We start from the raw sequence: 6,128 nt of genomic DNA on the forward strand, positions 1-6,128 counted from the left end.
CAAATTTCCATGGAGATCTGGTGTCGTTCGGTGCTTAGTGGGTGAGGATGCTAGTTACTGTACGTTGTCTCTGATCTCCTGAGTGGCGCAGTGGTCTAAGGCACTGCATCGCAGTGCTAACTGTGTCACTAGAGATCCTGGTTCGAATCCAGGCTCTGTCGCAGCCGGCCGCGACCGGGAGACTCATGGGCGGCGCACAATTGGCCCAGCGTCGTCCAGGGTAGGGGAGGGAATGGCCGGCAGGGATGTAGCTCAGTTGATAGAGCATGGCGTTTGCAACGCCAGGGTTGTGGGTTCGATTCCCACAGGGGGCCAGTATAAAAAAAATAAATATGTAAGTCGCTCTGGATAAGAGCGTCTGCTAAATGACGTAAATGTAAAATGTAAATGGAGAGAGAGAGAGAGATAGGAGAGAGAGAGAGGGGTTGTCCAGACTTTTAACACTCTTGCTTTGACCACCAGACGACAGAAAAAGAAAACAGTTATCAGCTGAACATAACAGAATGCCAGTGGAAGGCAGGACAGTGGCATGTGACCTACATGTATCAAATAATCTCTCACACCAAGTTACTTCATTCCTCAGTCCCAACATGCACAGATGCAAAAATGGGCCCAGTCACCATCCCCTCACCCACCTCACACACACATACACATATACACACACTCACCCACAAAACAATTAAAATCAAATCTAAGTTTATTGGTCACATACACAGTTTAGCAGATGTTATAACGGATGCAGTTGAATTATTGTGTTAATAGCTCCAAACAGTGCAGCAACAATGTCAAACAAGTACACAAATAACAAGAAAAAACAATAAATCAATAAATCTGTACTCCATTAACTATATTGTAGCAGGGTTCATATGATACAATTAGTGGAAATTTAGAGGTGCCCTTTATTCAGTATAACCACCCTATATGATTCGTCAAACATCTAGTGCTTATGAAGACATTTTATATGCTATATAAAAGCCTTTATATGTTGTAGTTTGTTTAGAGTGGAGCCGCCTTCACAGGTTGAAGCTTTCCAGGATCAGGTCTGGACCTAAAGGCTGGACACGCTGTTGCTTTAATGACTGTGTGAATAGAATGCTATGTATCCATGTTGTCTTTCAATTTGGACAGGAAGGATGCTGCTCGGTAAACGTTCCTGGGAATTATCGCAAATATATATATATTTATATATATATTAATGTATTTTTGTCGATGTTCAGTAGGAGGCAAATACCTGGCCTAAAGTGTGGACTCTGCCAAGATAAGCCAATTGTCACGCCCTGACTCAGGGGACGTTTATTTGTTGAGTCAGGGTGTGTATATTCCGTGTTGTGTTGGTTCTATGGTTTAGTATCTAGTATGTCTATTTCTATGTTGGCCGGTGTGGTTCCCAATCAGAGGAAGCTGTCGCTCGTTGTCTCTGATTGGGGACCATACTTAGGCAGCTAATTGGCACAAGTGGGTTGTGGGATCTTGTTCCGTGTGAGGTATGTTGTTTGTCTACCTTGGACTTCACGTTTCGTTTAATTTGTTGTTTTGTCGTGGTGTTTATTTAATATAATAAACATGAATGCATATCACGCTGCGCCTTGGTCCGTCCCGTCTGTAAGCGATCGTGACACCAATATTATGAGTTCCCAGTAAGCCAACCTGCTAGGCCTGAAATGACAGTTACACCGGACCTGGTGCTCCAGGCCAGAACACCCCTTTTTTTTATGTTGTTTTGCATATTGATGTTGACAGAATCCATCTGGATCATAACAGTCTTATGTGAAAGCCCTTGCAGTGTTGTGGTCTTTAATGTGATTGCAGAAGCTGTGTTCATAGTGTTGTGGTCTTCAAAGGCCCATTATATGCTGGGAAGATGGTAAAATAAAAACAGTGGTGAAGTTAATTCGTTTATACAGTATATTTACAACTTTCTTTACCTTACCAAGTTTGTGGTTTCCTGGGAACTAATGAATGATATTTGCTGATCTTGTCAAAGAACTCGCTGCAGGCCTGACATTACAGTTAAACCAGGTTGTCCGGCCCAGAACACGCTCTAGGCCAGGTACTGCATTTGCATCATACTTCAGATCCCCCTCCTACTGCATATTGGCTAATTAAACTTAATTATTTTTTTCAGAAATTCCAAGGACTATTTACTCAGAGGCATCCTTCTGAATTACAAGACAACTCTATACACACTAGGGATTAATGTCAGAAACTGGGATCTGAGATTGCCTGAGCAAGCTCCCTCCTGTTTCCTGTGAAAAATAATATTTCCAACAAAATGTCTGATACAATGTGTCTGCAAAAGCAATTGAAGAAATAGATATTCACAAAACGCGAGATCAAGGGCTTACCACGTTTATAAACGGTCTCTAAGTCACATGAAAGGTGCAATGTGTAACATTTCCTGGTCATTTCCCCTCAACTTTTTAATCTGATTTATTAATGCCTTTCTGAGTTTAGTACGGGAGTCCAGGGGCAATTGGGGGGCAATTGTAACACTTTGAATTTCTCCAAACAAAACAAGCTAGAGTGAGAACTCACTCAGTACATGCATATTTAGGTTATCTCCCTGCTTGAAAGGTTTCAGCCAAATATCTTACTATTTGCTTGTTTTATGGACAAATGTTTGTTATTTTGGGGGTGAATGTAGTATTTTCCAGCGGTTGTATATTTTTTATACTGTCCTGAGCATTAATGTCCAAGAATTCAAACTAGCATAATTTTCTTCACTATATTTTGGTTAAACATTGACATGATTGACATGTGTCACGATTATTGTCTCTCACTAGGCACATGAGGTTTTGTCATGGCTGCTAGGATTGGGGACAATTGTAACGCAGTGTTAAAATGACCCTGAGCAAAGCAGCCAAATGTTGAAAACAAGTGATTTTAACTTTAAGATGATATGAATAATACATTAATTATACAAATTCTCACTTTAAATAGCCTTGGGGTCATGTAGAGTGCCTAAGAAGTTGTAAACCGATATGATCTGGGCACCATCATACTATTGAAGATGTATTGAGAGGAATCGAATGGCCATGCACAAACAGGGGTCTTACTGTAAATATTGGTTACGTACATAAAAATAATAATATTTCTTGCAAAATCATTAAATATGTCTATGATAATATGATCATTCATGAACTTGAATGTTTTTTAAGTTAACTGAGTTAATTTGGTTTATTTTTGCACGGGGGCAAATGTAAGGTCAGGACTTTTCAGATTAAAATCAATATTGTGATCTGACCGTCTTATCTACAGACCTATACATGATATGAATGATTAGGAGACAGATGTACATTTCTTGTATCAAAAAATGACTGGCCTACTTCAAGAGGTCTCTGAGCCACAGAGTGAAAGACTAAAAAATAAGCCACAATGCTGAGGACGGCCAGCTGAGCAGATCATTATATCCGGTAACAAAATAACAAATCAACCTATCAGAGACCTTAAACGGTAGAACCACCATCCAATCGTACTTGTTCAACAGGTCAATTTGGCTACCAAAGGCAGATTGTTAAACCATCCAACTGCTTGGTTTAATTTCTTACCCATGGTCTACATGGTGAGCCAATATATTTTTGCATGATGCTTCCTTGACTAGGCCACTGATGTCATACAAAATTCAAGTGGTTGCACATACAGTACATGACCAAAAGTATGTGGACACCTGCTCGTCGAACATCTCATTGCAAAATCATGGGCATTAATATGGAGTTGGTCCCTCCTTTCGGAAGACTTTCAACAAGATGTTGGAATATTGCTGCGGGGACTTGCTTACATTCAGCCACAAGAGCATTAGTGGGGTCAGGCTCTGATAATGGGCAATTAGCCCTGGCTCACAGTCGGCTTTCCAATTTATCCCAAAGGTGTTCGATGGGGTTGAGGTCAGGGATCTGTGCAGGAAAGAGGAAAGGGCCTTCCCCAAACTGTTGTCACAAAGTTGGAAGCACAGAATCGTCTAGAATGTCATTGTATGCTGTAGCGTTAAGATTTCCCTTTACTGGAACTATGGAAAAACAACCCCAGACCATTATTCCTCCTCCACCAAACTTTACAGTTGGCACTATGTATTGGGGCAGGTAGCGTTCTCCTGGCATCCGCCAAACCCAGATTTGTCCATCGGACTACCAGATGGTGAAGCGTGATTCATCGCTCCAGAGAACACGTTTCCATTGCTCCAGAGTCCAATGGCGGCGAGCTTTACACCAGTCCAGCCGACGCTTGGCATTGTTCATGGTGATCTTAGGCTTGTTTGCGGATGCTCGGCCATGGAAACCCATTTCATGAAGCTCCCAACAAACAGTTATTGTGCTGATGTTGCTTCCAGAAGCAGTGTGGAACTTGGTAATGAGTGTTGCAATCGAGGACAGACTATTTTTACGAGCTACGTGCTTCAGCACTCAGCGGTCCGGGTCTGTGAGCTTGTGTGGCCTACCACTTCGCGGCTGAGCTGTTGTTGCTCCTAGTCTTTTCCACTTCACAATAACAGCACTTACAGTTGACAGGGGCAGCTCTAGCAGGGCAGTAATCTGATGAACTGACTTGTTGGAAAGGTGGCATCCTATGACGGTGCCATGTTGAAAGTCACTGAGCTCTTCAGTAAGGCCATTCTACCGCCAATGTTTTGTCTTTGGAGATTGCATGGCTGTGTGTTCGATGGTATACACCTGTCAGCAAAGGGTGTGGCTGAAATAGCCAAATCCACTAATTTGAAGGGGTGGCCACATACTTTTGTATATTTAGTGTATATGACCAAATTACACATTTTTGCTCATCCATTTAACACACACATCCATGTACATTCACTGAAAAAAATAGGAGGATTATATAACATGTAACTTTGTATTCAGACATATTAAAAGTCACATTTCTGTATTAGGTCTATCCTTTAGCCTGTATTTTGGTCTGAGTGACTCCAAGATGCTCTTTTCATATTATTAATTTACTATGTGTTGCCTGCACTTCGATTCACAATACAACCACACTTAGTGTAGGCCTAATAAATATTTAAAGTGTAGGCTACACTGAAGTCCCACTTATACCATGTACATGTATATATACTTATACCATGGCATTGTTGAGTACTCCTTTCTTATTGGCTTGAAGGGCATTCTAGAGCGTGCATTATTTCCCTATAACACACGTTATTCATAGGTTGCACCTCCGTCACTCGGTTGCGTCATGCCATTGTTATGAACATTCTCAAGCCACCCTCTATCGGCGGCTATAGTGGTGCCCTAAAGTGGTGATAAGCCCAGTCATTGTTGATGGAGGCTAACTACTGTTTAGTCTATATTACACTATAGTGCCTGGAAATACGATGACATTGCTGAAGTAGTCAAACATTTAGTAGAAAACAACTTTGCAGAATTATCATGTCGTCAAATTTACTTTAGACAGATGGCAATGTTGTCATTAGCTAGCAAAGTTAATCAAAAATAGCTAGCAATGCTAATGTTAGCTAGCTAAAATCCAGTGGCCTCCCCTAAATCTTAGCTAGCTAGCTAACGTTATACTGCATCTAAAGTCAATCTGGTGACATCAAAATGATAACAAAAGGTTTTCCTAGTAATTCTTTGCCTCCTTTTGAATGCCATTGTATTTCCAAGCCACTGTAATGCACTTTTGATGAAATCTTCATCAGCGCTCATTGACGATGCATTGAGTAGAATGCTCAGGTGTCAGTCTAAAACGAGCGTTCAAAACAATATTGTGACGAAACATTCAACCCATGAATATTTGCACGGTAGAATTCAATGGTTATAGTTAGTTTTACATGTTTTGTTTGAGATGCTTTTGAAAGAAAAAGTTGAATTGAAAACAGTATGGTATTGTTGGATACGATTTTCATAATAGCAAGCTAGAATTGATGGTTTGGTTAGCTAAACTAACAAATATGTTTGTTTGGTTACCACATCAACTACTGTAGCTATCTAGCAAACTTGCAAGCTATTTCATTTATAGGTTCAATCCTGTCGTTGATTTGTCTCAAAATCTTGGTAGAAATGAGACAACTCATACTTTTTGCAAATCCAACCAACTAGCCATTTTTATGCAATATGATTACTTTGATAAAGTCAGTTAAATTACGAGGAAACCCCAATGTTGATTCAGCCTATTTTTGCCTG

The sequence above is a fragment of the Coregonus clupeaformis genome, chromosome 38 (assembly GCF_020615455.1).
Source record: "Coregonus clupeaformis isolate EN_2021a chromosome 38, ASM2061545v1, whole genome shotgun sequence".
NCBI lineage: Eukaryota > Metazoa > Chordata > Actinopteri > Salmoniformes > Salmonidae > Coregonus > Coregonus clupeaformis.